The sequence below is a fragment of the Hemiscyllium ocellatum genome, chromosome 23 (assembly GCF_020745735.1).
Source record: "Hemiscyllium ocellatum isolate sHemOce1 chromosome 23, sHemOce1.pat.X.cur, whole genome shotgun sequence".
NCBI classification, from domain to species: Eukaryota; Metazoa; Chordata; class Chondrichthyes; order Orectolobiformes; family Hemiscylliidae; genus Hemiscyllium; species Hemiscyllium ocellatum.
In genome coordinates this window covers 62,204,354-62,223,732 of record NC_083423.1, presented here as the reverse complement: position 1 = coordinate 62,223,732, position 19,379 = coordinate 62,204,354, and the positions used below count along the sequence as shown (strand labels likewise).

General features: G+C 43.1%; 1 long non-coding RNA gene across 1 annotated transcript; it reads right to left on the bottom strand.

The window, feature by feature from the left end:
• Positions 1–8,585: 8,585 nt before the first annotated feature.
• Positions 8,586–19,030, bottom strand: LOC132826969 (uncharacterized). Its single transcript, XR_009645946.1, has 3 exons — positions 18,945–19,030; positions 18,223–18,357; positions 8,586–9,021 (listed from the first exon to the last, which is right to left on the bottom strand). It is a non-coding gene; the product is annotated as an uncharacterized LOC132826969 (long non-coding RNA).
• Positions 19,031–19,379: the final 349 nt, after the last annotated feature.

The window sequence follows — 19,379 nt, the reverse complement described above, 5'->3', positions numbered from 1 at the left end:
GGGGCGCGGAGAGAGGTGGGGTGTTAAGAGGGGTGTGCCGGGGCGCGCTAGAGGGTGGGGGAGGGGGCGGGAGGGGAGGAGAGAAGGGGAGAGAATAGTGGAGAGACAGAAGGAGAGTGCGGGCTGTGTCATTTCATCGTATGTAAAACTCATTAATACCGACGAAGTCCCTCATCCTGAGAATTTCCTTGTCAGGACTCCAGTCACTAATTTGCTGCCAGGTTCTGATAAACAACCAAAAACACAACAGGAGTTGCACTTGCAGATAATAAGGGAGCCACGGTTACATCAACATCAGAGCACGAGGAGGCTATTTAGCTTCTTGAGCCTACTCCACCATTCACCCAAACTATGGTAATCTTCATCATCATGACAAATCCCTGTCTTTGTCCCATAATCCTTCAGCATTTTCATTCCAAATCTACCAACCTCAAATTTGAAATTTGCAAATAATTTCCAATCAATCGCTGTTTGTGGAACTTTATCAAACTTTACCCATTTCTGTGTATAAATGTGTTCCCCGTTATCACACCTCAATGTTGTGACTCTAACACTTTATGTGTTTAATCTTTCTTCTTAAGTTAAGCCTTGGAATCCAAGTCTCACTTCAGTAAATCTACACTGCACTTCCCCTCAGAGGGATACTCTCCTTCAGCCATGGTGCCCAGCCCTGACAGCTTGGTCTAACTAGGTACGGATTTGCTGAAGCATGACTTCTTGGTATCTCGTCTTCTGTCGAGATCAATGTCAACATTCCACCGGCCCCTTGGTCACTTTCCTGAACCTGTTTGAGACATTTTCGTGAACTATACAGCTGGATCAATCCCATGTAGTTTCTTTGGAGTCCACTCTCTCTATTTTCACAATCACAAAATATCCTATTTTGATCCAACCTCTCACTTGCCGACACAAACTCATCTGTCGTTTTTTTTTCATTTACTGAATCTATCAAGATTGCTTTCTAATGCTGTGCTTCCGTCTACCTACACTTGGAATCGCTGTCGTTGAATGTGGCTTTCCTTTCATTCTGAATAGTGAATAATAAGATCTCCAACATCGAAGTGTGCAGGATATCACTAAACATATCCTTTCAATTAGAATACCTCTTACTATCTGCACAAATGTCTCTTGCTCAAATCAAATTCCTCTGCAAAAATATCTTTTGCATCTTATTACCTTCAATGAACAGTAGAAAGGTGTAAATTCAGGGACATTCTTCACAGTCAAATTTGCCTTCTGTTTATCTGATTGGGGGAGCAAGGAATCCCAATAAATATTAATCGTTGTCTTCACTATATGGGAACTCGATCAAAAAGATTAACAATGTCAAGTATTTATTCTCCTTCATGATTTATAAACTCTGGGCACATTGTGACTGAGTGGTACTCGCTTTTTTTAAAAATCAGAAACACAGGCCCTGCCCAACTGTTGGCTCACACTTGTTACACCATATGGTCCTCGTCCTCTCCATCTGAATCTCATGGCAAGGTACCTCGAACATGGAGAGGAGCAACTATTCCAAGCACTGAGATCCCACTAATTGGTAACATCACTCACCCTAATCCATAAGAGAAGCCGACTGGTCCCACACTATGTCCTCATCTGAACCATCCTGCTGGCTGCGTTCCTTCCCCATATGAAAGTGGGGTTGGCTCTCTGGTGGCAGAAGAGAACGGAAGGATTTCTCTTCAATCTCATCTTTAGTCATTGGCTTGTCAAACTTATGGGAGTATCCAGTGGCAACAGAAGCAGAGGCTGTAGAGACAATAAATGATTGACATTGTTCTTTGTTATTTTCCATTGCTAACTGAAAGGTTTAGAACTTGAACTTGAAGTTAAGGGCTGAGCTAGAATCCTTGGATTAACTATCTGCTCAAGGAGCAGAGTGGAGTTACAATTATTGATTCAACATAACTTTGATATTGAATCACACATTGTTTAAGTTTCCTTGTGCACAACCACAGATCCAAGGGAAACACAAGGAACTTGGATTGAATAGGTTAAGCACATGACTGAATAAAGGAATATTGAATTAAAGCAGTGCAAGACATGTGCCTATTTGACCCACCTAACCTTTGGGTAGGGAAGGAGTGCTAACGTAGCAAAAGATTTGATTGATTAAAATCATCAAACTGAAGAGACACTTTTCCCTGCTTATGTCATGTGATCAGTGGAAGGACAAAACACCATTTCTGGTTAAAGAATTCACCTTTCTCACCAGGTAATGAAGGCACACTGTCTCTGCAGATTGAGCCGTTGGCCACTGTTTGAACCACCTCCTCAATAGAGCTATTTCCCTTTTGTGTGACCAGAGGTTCTGCTTTTCTCCAAGAATAGTAAGGGTGAGCTGTCTTGTTTACTGCTGCTGCTGCTGCTCCTATAGAAATGTCACGGAACAACACAGATGCATAGTTTCAGGACACAAAAACAGGTTCTCAGTATCTGTGATTTACACAGGCTTCCTTCTCAACCTAAACCCATCAACATAGTTTTCTTTGATTTCTTGTATTCCAAGCTCCTCCTTGAATTCATCTGTTATTTGCTTGAATTATTCCTGACGAAGTAAGTTCTACATTCAAACCCCTTTTTGGTAAAGACTTTGTCGCCCTCTGCAAATTCCCCATGAGATTTAATAGTGATTACAATTATATCCACAGATCCAGTGGATTCTGTCATTCACAAGCAGAAACATCTTTTCCATGTCTACCCGATCAAACGTGACTGGACCATGTCACTCTTTTCCAATGAGACAAGACTACCCAATCTTACTTGATGAATTCAAATACAGTTTGGATATAAATTCCAGTAACTATTCTTTGTCTTCCCTACTGCCTCTACATCCATATTACAATATGAAGATCGGAACTGTTTGCAGTGCTCCAAGGGTGATCTTTCCATGGTTCTACACATATCGAACAAATTTCCATTCTGTCGTCCCAGAAATAAACCCATGATCTACTTTTCTATTTAACCTCACAAACTGGTGCCATTTGCTGCCAGTGACTCATTGCTATCTCCAGATCCCTCTGCTCTATTTAACGACATTTTTCCAAAGAGGAAGTGGTCTCTTTATTCTTTTAACCACAGTGTACTACCTCACACATGGGTGGAGGTTAATCTTCCACAGCTTTGACTGCAGTATTCCCTTAACCAAATCTTCCCATCAGTAAGTCTTCCTAAAAACAAAACTCCAATATATTAATGCACTTAATCTCGTCAACTATTTCTTATTTGAAATGCACGAACTGTCCATCTCAGTTTTGAACAAACATCCTCTGCCACAGTTATCAAAATGCCACACGCTGAACTACAACCACTAGTTGCATTCATCTTCATTGCAACCTAAGAATGAGAGGTGGTATCATTGAGGGTCTATAACATGGTCAAGGGATTGACCAAGTAGAGGCAGAGAAGATGATTCAATTTACAATGAGTCGTCGTAAGTTTAGAATGAAGGGAAAGTTGAAGGAATTACTTCTCTCAGCGGATGGTGGATCTGGGGAATTCACTATCTCAGAACACTGTGGATTCTGGGACATTAAGTAAATTTAAATAAGAGACACGTAGATATTTAATTATTAATGGGTTGAAGAGTTAAGGAGGGCTGGCAGAAAAGAGGTGTTCAGGCCAAGATGAGATTCACCATGACTGTATCAAATGGCAGAGCAGGTACAAGAGGCTGGATTAATAATCCTGCTCCTAATTATGATGTTCTTATGTTCTTATTTCGAAAGGAGGAAGTAAGAGGAATGGACTAATACAAAGAGTGTAATGGACATGGGATTGGACAGACTATAGTGAGAGGCTGTTTGATTTGGTGAGGTGAGCCACAATATCTCTAGAGTAGTGTCAGCAGACCAACTGGGCACAGCACAGAGAAAAAAAACCATGATATCTCCTTTGCAGCATCTTTCCCCACCTATCTGTTTCTAGCCTCTACCTTATTTCCCCTTCCCTAGCTTTCAGCCTGAAGCTCCTTCACCAAAAACCTTGCAGTCTCTTTCATCAAAGCCACCATCACCGAATCCCCACCATCAACATTCTGGGGGTTTATTATTGACTAGACATTGAAGTGGATTTTCCATATAACTACGGTAAGTAAACCATCTCCCAAATCTCTGAAGCCTGTCCACCATCTACAAGACACAACACAGGAGTGCTATAGGATATTCACTACTTGGCTGTGTTTGGGTGCAGCTCCAAGAACACTCAAGAAGCTTGACAGCATCAAGAAAAAACAGACTGCTTGATTGGCTCCCACATACACTCCCTGCTCCACTGATGCCCAGAGCAGCACTGTATACTATCTACAAGATACATTACATCAATTTATAACGCTTCAATAGCATCTTCCAAACTTATGACCAATACCAACTAAAAGGAAGAGGGAAGCAGATTCATGGGAACATCACCTCCTGCAGGTTTCTCTCCAAACCACTACCATCTGGAGTTGAAAATCTTTCAGCAATCCTGAAGTGTCATTGATCCAAAATTCTGGAATTTCCTCCCAACAGCACTACCAATAGGCCTACAACCCACACGGACTGCAGTGATTCAAGAAGGGAGCACACAACTACCTTCTCAAGGGCATTAGAATGAGGCAATAAATGTTCACACAGCCAGTGACATCCACATTCCATAAATTCATTAATTCCTTAACGCCTCCTCCTTCCTTCCACAACATCCCCACCCATAGACAGCTGCGCTGTGCAAATATAAGGCATTGAGCAGCATGTGGTATCCCACCAGGAGGCCCAAGCTACATTCAAGCCGTGCTCAGACAGAGGTGGTCCTGAACGAACAATAATTCCCAGTGATTCACACACCGTAAGCAACAGTGAAACTATCAGTGCCAACGTTTTCAGAGATTGGTTGGGACACGGGATAAACGGCCAGAGGAAGTGATAGATGCAAGCACAGTCACAGCATTTAAAAGACATTTGGAGAGGTACGTGAGTAGGAAAGATTGAGGAATTTGAGCCAAATGCAGGCAAACTGCACTGGCATAGTTTGGGAAATTTGGTTGACATGGATGAGTTGAACCGAAGGGTTCATTTCCATGTTGTATGACTATGACACTATTCTTTCAGTCACAGTGGCATTTTGCAATTGTCCTAAACTGTGGTGTAATTTAACAAGTTCATGAAAGCTTCTGGCACCAGGGCCACAGTACTCTGTAGGGAAGGTGTTGAGTAGTAACTGCAATTTAGTGGACATTTAATAAACAACATAATGAAGAAGTTTAGAAGGAAATTACTACAGATGGTGGAATCTGTACTGAAAACAGCAAATGCTGGAGCTGACAGCAGCTCAGAAAGCATCCATGGAGACCAAGCAAGCTAACGGTGAGTCTCAATGACTAGATCAGAGCTCTGAGGAAGAGTCATCTGGACTCAAAATGTTAGCTTGCTCAACACTTTAACTCTCCCTCCCACTCCACCGAGGACATGCAGGTCCTTGGACTCCTCCACCGGCAGAACATAACAACACGACGGCTGGAGGAGGAGCGCCTCATCCTCCGCCTGGGAACCCTCCAACCACAAGGTATGAATTCAGATTTCTCCAGTTTCCTCATTTCCCCTCCCCTCACCTTGTCTCAGTCGGTTCCCTCAACTCAGCACCGCCCTCCTAACCTGCAATCCTCTTCCTGACCTCTCCGCCCCCACCCCACTCTGGCCTATCACCCACACCTTGACCTCCTTCCACCTATCCCACCTCCATCGCCCCTCCCCCAAGTCCCTCCTCCCGACCTTTTATCTTAGCCTGCTTGGCTACTCTCTCTCATTCCTGATGAAGGGCTTATGCTCGAAACGTCGAATTCTCTATTACTGAGATGCTGCCTGGCCTGCTGTGCTTTGACCAGCAACACATTTGCAGCTGTGATCTCCAGCATCTGCAGACCTCATTTTTTGCTCTCTCCATCAATTGTAAAAAAAACATTCACGGGATGAGGGTGTCATTGGCTCGGCAGCATTCATTGCTCAATGGGCAGTTAACAATCAAGCACATTGCTGTGAGTCTGGCGTCACATGTAGGACAAACTAGGTAAGGACGGTAGCTTCTTACTTCAAGCACGTTAGTGAACCAGATTGGTTTTCCCTAACCCGACAAAGGATTTATGGTCATGAGATTGTGAATTCCAGATATTCACTGAATTCAAATTCCACCATTTCCTGTGGCATGATTCGCACCTGGTTCTCCAGAATGAAACCTGGATCGTTGGATAAACCGTCTAGCAGTAATACCACTCGCCATCGGCTCCCTCCTGCGATCTTCAGTATTTGGTGTTTTCAGTTCTCAAGAAATATGTTATGTATTAATTTTGAACTCTGTAATAGCATCCACAGTGAACACAAAAAGCCCACCTCCAGTCATGATATTTGAGTCTGGATGACTCAGACAGACTGGCTAATGAAGTGGAGTTATGCATTTTAATATCTGGCAGCTCCTCTGCTGGTTTGGCTGGCATTGGGCTGCTCTCATTCCTTCTGTGATGAAAGAAACAAAGAACTGACAGTCTATACTCCTCACTAAGCCTCTAAATTCAATTTCACCGTAAAGTAATTTATTTCAATTCAAAAATGTTTTAGTGAAAGACATTTAAGCAAGCTCACCACCCCGTGTCTAAGTTCAATGGGAAATGGGATAAATTCTGCAGCGCCTACTGTCCCAGTGGACAAGGCCACTGGATTAAGCCCTTGAACAGCCTATCAGCTGATCTGAGTTTTCAATCTTGTTCTTTGACAGATTGTAACAGGTTTTGCACAAGGGGACATGCAGATAGGACAAACTTCAATGATATTCAACACAAGAAAAGGCAATTTCGTTTAAATGAGGAAGATTAATTGAGATCAGGCCTCAGGTCAGGATACAAACAGTCAAGTTTGGAATTTCCAGAGACCATCAAGACTGTCCATTCAGTTACTGAAGTTTGTCTCATATTGCTTTCCTAATCAACCTATTTCGATGCAGTATGACACCTCTGCAGCTTTTGGGACTAATCCAGGCCTTCTGGCTCAAAGTTGGAGACACTACCACAGCATCACAAGAGCACTTTGTTTTAGGCTGAATAACAAGTGGGTTAATTTGCCCCATTATCTTACTAATCTGGAAGATACTGTGACCATACTAAAGGTGGGAAATAAGCAAGGTATTAATGGGAGCAAAGACGTTATAACAGTCTCTCTGACAAGGGACAAAATATCTTCCATCTGTTTTTTTGTTCATCCTTCGATAGTTTAAAATTTTAAACTTCTGTTCTACCATCATCTTTGCAGTTTTGTACATCTTTTCTTTCAATTTGATGTCACTCATAATTCCCTCAGCGATCACCGCTGTTCATCGTGCGTTTCTTCTACAAATTAATATATATTGTTGAGAATTATAAAACAACTGAATATATTCTTCTGCTTTAACATTCCAACTATATCCCATTCCAGTTTAGCTAACTACTACTTTATACCCCTGTGACTGCTTTTAAGTTTAGATACTAGTTGAAGAACCAAATTCCTCACCCTAAAGCTAAATTCTATCATTCTGCATTTCATCTTACCAAAAGGGTCTTTTACTTTGAGCCCATTAAACAATCATATTATCAGGTCTAAAATCACTGTTCCCTGATTGGTTCCAGAGCATCTGTCCTGTGAAATTGCACCGAGCAGTCTACCTCAAATTGCTTCAGAATGTAACATAAGCTGAGTGCACAATACTATTGTAACTAACAGAGAACCCTCTGAATACCAGGATTCTGTTAGATCCCCAAAATTACTCAGAAGATGGAATCTCTACTTTGTGGAAACAGGCCCATCAGCCCAACAAATCCACACCAACCCTCCAAAGAGTAGCCCAACCAAACCTTTTCCTCAATGTTTAGCCCTGATTAATGCACTGAAACTGTGCATCGCTGGACACTATGGGCAACTTAGCATGACCAATTCACCTAACCTGCAGTTCTTTGGATTGTGGGTTGGCAACACTGGTTCACAGTTGCTTCATGAAGTGTGAATGTTGCTGCCTCTATTAGTCCAACAGCACTGTCACTGACTTAGGAGCTGTTCCACCAGATCGGTTTGTGGCAGTCAGAGATCCTGCTACAACCTGCGCATATGCCAATCCAGTCATCTCAATCAGAAAGAGTGAGTACAGCACAGATTAGAAGACAACTTGAATCACATTGCGCTTTTGAAATCAGAGGCCCCTATTCAACCCATCACAACTGTGACATCTTTTTAAAATAGCTATTTGGCTAGTTCCCTGCTCTCACAGTCATGCAAATAATTTCTTTTTGCAAGTATTCAAATTAATTTTGGAAATTAACAGTGAATCGGCTGCCCCCTCCTTTGCAGATGATCTCAGCTGTTCTTTGAAACAGCAAAACCCAATGAGAACATTAAGGCATCCAAAGCTTTTTAAAAAACAACACGGTCAGTCACTGTAATAAGCTGGGGTTTTGTTTTACATTAATTCTTAGCAAAAGTTAATTTGAGACAAAAAGGAGAACTCGAAGAGGAAGGTGAACCACCCGTGGGTAACAAAGGCAGTCAAGGGCAGTACCCACAAGGAAAAGAATGACATAGCAGCGGATGACTAAAAAGGGAGAAAACTGATCATGTAATTAAATTGACAAGAAACAAAAATGAATAGCAAGAGTTGTACAGGTACATAAACATTGAGTATCTTAAGTCAGCATCGAACCCTTGGAGGGTCTGACTGTGGAATTGATAATGAGTACAAAGAAATAGCAGATAATGTAAACCTATATTTTACATTGATCTTCATGAAGACGATAGCGGTATCATCCTAAAGGTAACAAATAAGCAAGTTAATCATGGATAGAAAAATGTTTTAACAGTTTTTGTCACAAGGGACAAAGTATTGACCAACTAATAGGACTAAAGGTAGACAGGACCTAATGGCTTGGATCAAACATTTTTCAGGCAACTGACTGCAGAGATAGTCAAGGCATCGATTGGTCTATTCCAGAATCAGGGGATACAGGAAGCAGCCAGTGGATTGATGCACCTGTTCAAGAAGGGAAGGGAGACAGAAATCAGGAACTATAGATTAGTTAGTTTAATATCTGTTTTAGCAGAGTCGAATATTAAAGTAATAAATAGCAGGACATTTAGAAACGCTTATCATTAAACATGGTAGACTGGGTTTTGTTAAAGAGACACGATGACAAATTTGCGACAATTCATTGAGTAGATAACAAGCAGGGCTGATAAAGGGCAATCCAATGATGTTCGGTATTTGGATTTTAAAAATGCAAATGATAAGGTATTACAGAAAAGTTAATTGTATAATACAGGAGCTCACTCTGTCAGGGGTAATGCATTCGCATGGAGTGAGGATTGGTTAACCACACTGGCTGTTGCTGAGACCTCACTTGGAGTACTATATACAATATACTTTCATATTTAATAAGGGATAAACCAGTATTGGAGACCATTCAAAAAATAATTCAGCTAGCTGTTTCGAGACGAAAAGGTTGACCTATCAAGAATAGCTAAACAGGTAAGGTCATTATTTAATAGAATCTCGACGAACAGATTACATACAGTGTGGAAACCGACCGACCCGCCGAAGCACAACCCACTCCCACACATATATCCCTTCACCTAACACTACATGCAATTTAGCATTGCCAATTCACCTAACCTGAGAATATTTTTGGAATGTGGGAGGATACCCCAGCACCCGGAGGAAACCCACACAGGCAACGTGTTGTTCTACAAACTCCACACAGAGAGTCACCTGAGGCAGGAATTGAACCCAGGTCTCCGGCACTGTGAGACATCAGTGCTCACCACTGTGCCACCCACATAATATAGAGGGTGATCTTATGAAAACAAGATTCTGAGGAGCTTGACAGGCTAGGTGTTGACTAGATCTTCTAGCAGCAGTGAAGTCTCAAACTAGGGAAAATTACATAAGTGAACATTCATTTTGTAAAAAATGTAAAGAATTCTTTTCTTTCAGTGAATGGCTAGAATTTCCTTGCCCAAACAATTGTGAAAGTAAAATGTGGTAGGGGAATGGGTCTGGTTGGGTTACTTTTTGGAGGGTTAGTGTGGCTTGTTAGGCCAAAGGGCCTGTTTCCACACAGTAGGGAATTTATGATTCTATCTCAAATTATTCTAAAAGAGGGCAGATAGATTTTTGAAATACTGAGCAGTTGAGGGCTATGTGGATCAAGCATAAAAGAGGTGTTGAGGCCTGGGATGGCCCAACGATGATCTGATAGAATGGGGGAACAAGCTGAAGGGGATGTCACAAATTTGAAACTCCCAGTCCCGTGTTTGCAGTCAGCGGGGAATTGCCTCAGCGCGGCGTGAGCGCCACCATCTTTATTTGGGACAACGATTCACTGGACACGTGCACGGCCGCCATCTTTGTAGGGGGCAAGATGCAGCCAGGCGCATGTGCAGCCTTTCTCTGGTACAGAGTCATTGGGCAGGATTTACACAGAGCACATTCAAACCCAAAAAAAAGAATGATTATTTCTGGATTTGTTTCGTAGTTCACTTGAATTGCTTGGTATCGTAAATGAGTTTGCAGGTCATACAAAATTGGAGGTATTGTGGACAGCAAAGAAGGTTAACTCCGCGTGAAATAGGATATTGATGAGATGGGGTTTAATTTAGATAAATGTGAGGTGCTGCCTTTTGGAAAAGCAAATCAGGGCAGGACTTATACACTGAATGGCAAGGCCCTGGAGAGTCTTGCCGAACAAAGAGAACTTGGACTTCCAAGTTCATAGTTTCTTGCACGTCAAGTTGCAGGGAGATAGAGTGGTGAACAAGGTGTTCAGAACATTTTCCTTTATTGATTAGAGCATCAAATACAGGATGTGGGATGTCATGTTGCTGTACAGGACATTCGTTAGGCCACTTTTGGAATATTGTGTGCAATTCTGGCCTGCCGCCGATCAGAAGGGTGCTGTGAAACTTGAAAGGGTTCAGTAAAGATTTACAAGGATGTTGCTGCGGTTGGAGTATTTGAGCTGTAGGGTGAGGAATAAAAAGCTAGGGCTGTTTTCCCTAGAGTGCCATTTTGAGCAGTGATGTTATGGAGGTTTATAAAATCATAAGGGGCATGGACAGGGTAAATGGACAAGATATTTTCCCTGGAGTGCTGTGTCCAGAAGTAGAGGGCATTACTTTAGGGTGAACGGTTAAAAGTTTCAAAGGGACCTAAAGGGCAACTCTTTCATGCAGTGGGTGGAATGAGCTGCCAGAGGAAGGGGTGGAGGCTGGTACAATTAAAATATGTTAAAGGCATCTAAATAGACATATGATATGATTAGGAAGCGTTTACAGGGATATGGGCCAAATGCTGGCAAATGAGAATAGGTTAGGTCAGAATATTTGGTTGGCATGGATGAGCTGGTCCGAAGGGTCTGTGTCGATGCTCTACACCTCTATGACTGTGGGATCATGACAGCTTTCGGGTGGCATGGTGGCTTAGTGCTTAGCCGTGCTGCCTCACCGCACTCGGGTCCCGGGTTCATTTCCAGCTTCTAGCGACTGTCTGTATAGAGTTTGCACGGTCTCTGCGTGGGTTTTCTCCGGGTGATCCGTTTTATTCCCACTGTCCAAAGATGTGTAGGTCTGGTGAATTGGTCATGCAAAATTGCCCATAGTGTTAGGTGCATTAGTCAGAGCGAAGTGGGTCTGGGTGGGTTACTCTTCAGAGGGTCCGTATGGACTGGTTGGGCCGAAGGGCCTGTTTCCACACTGAAGGGAATCTAATCTAATCTCATACTGCTGGGATTCACCTCTGGGCTCCCTCATGACTACTTTGTCAATATCTAACTTCCTCAGTCTCGAACAATGGGTGTACTTTTGATCTGTTTTGTACTTTACTATGACTTTTATAGATCCTTTGTAAATGAGCTTTTCACTGCGGCCTGACCATGTGCTGCTCTATTATAAGATTTTTTTTTCTAGAATATCATCTTTGACAGTCAAGAATTCTTTTTTCCAAAAAGTGAGTGTATTTTCCAGCACCACTCGAATTGAGACTCTGATCTCCAGCATCTGCAATTCTCACTTTTGCCACATACAATCAACAAAAAATTTTCTAGCTGCTGGTGCTCAGGGCCCAGTGCACTCACCCCTGAACCTATCGGTGAGGTATTTACACATTTATACATTCTCTAACAACACTGAGTCCTAGCTGGCATAAACTGGTAAATTGACTATCTGCACTCAGATTCCCTGTTGATACAATCCTCTGAGTGATAGTCTGCAGAGAACAACAGAATCCATGAATTCCCATTGCATTGGTCAGGGTCAATGATAAAAGTTTCATTCGTTCAAAAATGACAACTCCTCAATTCCTGCAATTCACAAAACTGCCATTTAAAAATATTAAAATAAAGAACATTCTAAATGAAGGCTTTGATGAGGTGAGTTGTGGTCAGTTTAGATCTGGATGTTACCAGATGCAAGAAGAGTGCTTTCTACCAGAGCATCACCAGGTCAGTGTCAGCCACACAGATAGACTGGGCAAATAGATGCACATCTGAATGCACATCTCCCAGCCTGGGAATATGAAGCGGTGTTCACCCATTTCAGTAAAGATCTCCAGAAACAAGACATCAGAGCCAGAAGACCGGAGGTTGCCTTTCGTGTTGCTACTAATTAAGGAAAGCAGTAAGGAAAAGCCAGGGAACTATCGACCAGTGAACTTGACATCAGTGGGCACGTTGTTGGAGGGATTCATGAGGGACAGGATGTACATGCATGAGTCAGGGTCAAGGAAATGCAAGGACTGATTAGGGATAGTGAACATTGCTTTGAGAGTGGGAAATCATGTCTCACACACTTGATGAGTTTTTTGAAGAAGTAACATAGAGGATATATTAGGAGTGCGGTAGATGTGATTTATGTGGACTTCAGTTTGGCGTTCAACAAGGTTCCCCATGGGAGACTGGATAGCAAGGTTAGATCTCACGGAATACAGGGAGAATTAGCCAATTGGTACAGAACTGTCTCAAAGATAGAAGACAAAGTGTGGTGGTGGAGGGTTTGTTTTCAAACTGGAGGCCTGTGGTCAGTGCTGAGTCCAATATTTTGCATTATTTACATAAATGATTTGGATTTGAGCATAAGAGGTATAGTCAGTAAGTTTGCAGACGACACGGTGGCACGGTGGCACAGTGGTAGCACTGCTGCCTCACAGCGCCTGTAGACCCGGGTTCAATCCCGACTCAGGCGACTGACTGTGTGGAGTTTGCACGTTCTCCCCGTGTCTGCGTGGGTTTCCTCCGGGTGCTCCGGTTTCCTCCACAGTCCAAAGATGTGCGGGTCAGGTGAATTGGCCGAGCTAAATTGTCCGTAGTGTTAGGTAAGGGGTAAATGTAGGGGTATGGGTGGGTTGCGCTTGGGTCGGTGTGGACTTGTTGCCTGTTTCCACACTGTAAGTCTAATCTAAAAAAACAAACTTGGAGGTGTAGTGGCCAGCGAAAGAAGTTACTTCCAATTACAATGGAATCTTGATCAGATGTGCCAATGGGCTGAGAAGTAGCAGATGGAGATTAATTCAGATGTATGCGAGATGCTGCATTTTGCGAAAGCAAATCTTTGCTGGACTTATACACTTAATAGTAAAGTCTGACAGAGTGTTGCTGAACATAGAGATATTGGAGTGCAGGTTCGTAGCTCCTTGAAAGCAGAGTCGCAGGTCGGTAGGATAGTGAAGGAGGCATTTGGTATGCTTTCTTTTATTGGTCAGAGTATTGAGTACAGGAGTTGGGAGGTCATGTTGCGGCTGTACAGGACATTGATTAGGTTACTTTTGGAATATTGTATGCAATTCTGGTCACCTTCCGATCGAAAGCATGTTGTGAAACTTGAAAGGGTTCAGACGAGATTTACAAGGACGTTGCCAGGATTGGAGGGTTTGAGCTAAAGAGAGAGGTAGAATAGATTGGGTCTGTTTTCCCTGGAGCATCGAAGGCTGAGGGATGACCTTATAGAGGTTTATAAAATCATTAGGGGCGACCTTACAGAGGGTTATAAAATTATGAGGCGCATGGAGAGGCTAAAGAGACAAAGTCTTCACCCTCGGGTGTGGGAGTCCAGAACTGGAGAGCATAGGTTTATGGTTAGAGGGCAAGTTGTAAAAGAGACTTAAGGGGCATTTTGTTTTCATGCAAAGGGTGGTACTTGTATGGAATGAGCTGCCAGAGGAAGTGGTGAAGGCTGATACAAAGACATCTGGATGGGTATATGAATGGGAAGGGTTTGCAAGAATATGGGTCAGACACTGGTAGGTGGGACAAGATTGGGTTGGGATATCTGGTCGGCATGGACGTGTTGGACCGAAGGGTCTGTTTCCGTGCTGTACATCTCTTTGACTCTAACAACGGCTGAATGGTTCAATCAAAAATGATCTGTGGTTCAAATCATAACATCCTTCATGTCCCACAACCCGTTCTTGGTCCCATCCTGCAGGCTCTATGAGTCCCGCTCCCTCTAACCGCCTGCAGGTCCCACTTCCCTTCCTACATTAGTACCATCCTCCAGGTTCTGCAGCCCTTCCTACCTCTGTAACATGGCCCAGTCTCTACAACTCTTCCCGTCTCTGCAATGTTCCCCATAATGGCAGTGGAGGCCGGTAGCATTTACAAGAGTTATGGAGGGATATCGGGACTGGAGGATTTTGCAGGCATTAGGAATAGAGGGACTTGAGGAGGTTTCACAGTTTATGAGCGTTGAAGGGACTGTGGGAAGTTACAAAGATTGGGATGGTTTCAGATTAGAGGATTCTGCAGAAAAGCTTTAAATCGTTGAAGGCAGGATTCCGAGTAGTGTACACAAACAGAGGGATCCTGCGTCCCTGAAGTTACCATCCAATTTGAGAAGGTATTAAGAAGGCGTATGGTGTGTTGGCTTTCATTAGCAGATATGGCTAAGACATTGAACAAATTTTTCACTCCAGAACCTCCTGTGGACAAAGACTGGGGAACTCAGGGAACAGGAGTATTACGTTGGACCACAATTGGAGTATTCTGCAATTCCAGTCTCCCTGCCATAGGAAGGAGGTTGTGAAACTTGAAAGGGCTCAGAAAAGGTTTACAAGATGTTGCCAGGGTTGATGCTGAATAAGCTGAGGCTATTTTCCCTGGAGCATCAGAGACCTTAAAGAGGTTTATAGAAACATGAGGGGCATGGATTGGGTAAACATTCAATGTCTTTTCCCTGAGGTTGGGAAGTCCAAACCTAGAGGGCATAGTTTTAAGGTTTGAGGGGAAAGGTTTAAAAAGGGACCGAAGGGTCAGCCTTTTCATTCACATTGTGATGTGTGCATGGAATGACCTGAGAGAGAAAGAAACGGACCCTGATACAATTACAACATTTAAAAGTATCTGGATGGGTATATGAGTAAGGGTTCAGAGGTACATGGGCCAAATGCTGGTAAATAAAATGAATTTACTTAAATTATCTGGTCAGCGTGGATGAGTTGGACCGAAGGGTCTGTTTCCATGATATCTCTATGACTTGAAAAGAGTGCATGTTATAGAAGAGGTAGTGCTGGTAGTTTTAAACAAGAAGGTATGGAAAGCCCCAGGACCTGATTAAGTGTATCACAGGACATTGTGGGATGCTAGGGAAGAAATCGAGGAGCTACTGGCAAGGGTATTTGTACCATTGACAGTCAGGTGTGATGGGCTGGAAGGCTGGAGGGTGGCATAGTGGGCAGGGAAGGGGGGATTTCTAATGTTACAAAGAGATCTTGATGAAATGGATGAATGGGCTGAAAAACTGCAGATGTAATTCAGCCTGAATAAATGTGAGGTAATGCATTTGGTAAAACAAACAAGGGTAGAGCTTATACAATTCATGATCGTGTCTTGATTAGTGTTCTAGAGCAGAGCGACCTCCGGGTTCAGGTACATAATTCTTGAAGTTTACATCACAGGATGGACAAGACTGTTGTTCAGTCCATTGAATGTAGGATTTGGGACATCGTTATGATATTGGTGAGGACTCTTCTGCAATACTCTGTCCAGTTCTTGTCGCTCAGTTATAGGGAGATTATTATTAACCTGAAGGGTGTTCAGAAGAGATTTATCAGGACATTGCTGGGTATGAAATGCTTGAGTTCTGAAAAGTGGCTGGATACGCAGAGTTTATTTTTCACTGGAGCCTGGAGATTGAGAGGTGAACTTATAGAAGTTTAAGAAAAAAAGTTGGGATATAGATAGAGTTAATGGTCATTGTCTTTTCCTTAGGATGAGGGAGTCTCAAGGGGAGGGCCACATTTTTCAGGTAAGAAGAGAGAGATGTTAAAAAAAATATAATGGGCAAATTGTTACACAGAGGGTAGTTTGGGTATGGAATGAACTTCTTGAGGTGGATGTCGGTACAATTACAACGTTAAAAGACATTTAGTTAAGTACATGTATAGGAAAAGGTTGGAGGGATATGGGCCAGAAACAGGCAGCTGGGGTGAGTTTAGTTGGAGATTATGGTTGGTGTCAACTGAAGGGTCAGTTTCCATGCTGTACAGCTCTGACAACAATATGGTTTTGTTCCATTATTTAAGAAAGACTGCGATGGAAGGCCAGGGAATTAAAGACCAATTAGCCCAATGTCAGTGGTGGGTAAGTTGTTGAAATGATTCTGTCGGACAGGAGTTACATGCATTTGGAAAGGCAGGGATTGATGGCAGATAGTCCGCATGGCTTTGTGTGTACAAAGTCAGGTCTCACTAACGGGATTGTTTTTGTTGAAGTGGTGACCGTATATTGTCTACACTAACGTCAGCAGGACCTTTGACAGGATTTAACATGATATACAGGTTCGTAAGATTAGATCACGTGATCAGGGACAGCTAGCCAACTAGATACAAAATTAGTTTGACAGTAGGAGACAGAGGGTGGTGGGAGAGGGTTGTTGTTCAGACTGGAGGCCTGTGACCAGAGGTGTGCTACAAGGATTGATGCTGGGTCCACTGATGTACATCATTGACAAACGATTTGCTTGAGAACATCGGAGTCATTGTTAGTAATTTTGTGGATGATCAAGTTAATGGCATAGTGGGCAGTGAATACGGTTATCAAGGGGATCTCGACCAACTGGACCAGTGGACCAAGGCATGAAAGATGGATTTTAATTCAGGTACTGAGTTTTGGACTAACACAGTTAATGGTACAGCCCTGGATCGTGTTGTCGAACAGAGAGAGACCAAGGGGTGCAGTTACATTGTTGTTTGGAAGTGGCATCACAGGTGGACATGGTGGGGAAAGCGGCCTTTGGCACACTTGCCGTCATTGGCCAGCACTTTGATACATGAGTTGGAGATATCTGTAACATTGTCTTCAATCTTTCCCTTTTACAGAGGAGGCTTATAAGGAGTGACTCGTAAAAGTTTTTAAAACCATGCAGGGAGTAAGGATGGTGAATAGCCAAGGGTAAGTGAGTCCAAAACTAGAGGGTATAAACGTGAGGTGAGAGAGCAAGGATTTAAAGGGGAGGTGAGGGGTAACATTACCCACAGAGGATGGTGCATTGACAGAACGAATTACCAGGGCCACATGGGAGAAACAAGAACAATTGCAACATGGAAATGAAATTTAGGCAGGTACATGGAGAGGAGAAGGTCTGAAGGGATATGGGCCAAACACAGGCAAATGTGACTCGTTCAGTTTTGGAAAAATGGTCAGCATTGATGACTTGGACTGAAGGTCCTGTTTTCATGCAGCATGGCCCTGTACCCAGTTAAAGAGGAGGAGAATACTGAGATAAGACATGTTGTAGACACTGAAGCAAGCTATAGCCATAGGGATGGTCGTCTGGAATGCGGTACGTTTCAAATATGTGGAGGGCCTATATGGAAAGAAGGAGGTTACAGAGATAGGAACTGTTATAGGAGTTAAAAATTTTTGAAGACACTGATCCACAAGACATACCATAGGTACAGTGTTGGAGAGGGAACACAGAACAGAAAGATCCCAGGCAGCATTCCCACCCTCTTGTGGGAGGCCTGCTTTCCCTCTGTTGTACCGATGCTCACTAAGACAGCTCAGGCCTGTATTCATAACTGTGAACTCTCTATGCTGTCTCAGTACAATGCACGTTAAGGTAGACGTGGAGATTGAGCTGGTGTGTCTGTACTGTGCTCGCCCTCTAGTACCTGTGTCATATCCTGTTAGCTGATGTTTGGAGCCCTCCCATTGCTCCCTGCTCTGTGCACTGTGAGTGATCTTACCTCACTGCAGGATTTATTGAAGGCTCCAGATCTCCCTGCCCTGTGTCTCTGTGGCTGACCAACCATCTTCAATGTGGTGATGGACGAGACACACCGCAGTTGGGAAGTCTATTGAATTAAGACCTCCCTGAGTACCTACAGGAGACAGACAAATAGACAGAACGGAAAATTACACTGATGTAGTGAATGTTACACATGTAGAATGGCACTGAGTCCCACAGGGATCTGGAAAATCCCAGTCTCCACCCCTGGCCTGTGCTGTTGCATCTCTCTGAAGTGAACAATTCTGTTGGCTCAGGATGTGGAGTAGCTGCAAGAGTGAGAGGCGCTGGCAGGGGCAGCAATTAGACCCACACAGTGAGGGATACCACATGGAGAGATACTGAGTGATATCACCCGAGTGCAGGAAGGTGTCAGCATCAAACAATTGTGACAAAAGAATAGGTATAGCTTCATGATGCACTGCTATAACTGGTCAGGAGTGAGCAACCTGTGAGCACGCGAAGTGATGGCCGAGTGGTATTATTGCTAGAGCATGTATCCAAAACTCAGCTAATGTTCGGGGGAAGAAGGTTTAAATCCCACAGTCTGAAATGGCGAAAATTGAAATCAATAAATTCAAATATTATAATTAACAATCCATAAATAAATATGAAACCATTGCTGATGTAGAAACAACCCAAGCACTTGTCCTTTCGAGAAGGACATCTGCCCATCCTCACCTGGTCTGCATGACATCCCCACAGCAAAGTGTTTTCCAAATCCAAATAGAAAACGTGATGCTTCGGAACAGCAGGGGGATGTGGCTGGAGACAAGCAGAAAGGAACAGGGTGAGATAAGGTTTAACTAAAACTCTACATTAGCGAATTAGTTTCTGATAGGAAATTGTGGGAAAGAGTACAGAATTGTTTCCGCACAGACAAAGTCTCTTCAATAAGGTAACTGGATTTGTGACACAGATGAAAGAGATTTAGACATCGGAGAGACATGGTTTACAGGGTGAACAAAATGTGGAACATAAATATTCAATGGTTCACAATCTTGTGGAAACTCAGGCAAAATGGGTAACTCTAACAATAATGGGTATCAAAGGCATTAGAGAGAAAGCGGGGGAGAGGGGGTTCCTTAATATGAACAGGCAAACAATGGTCACAAA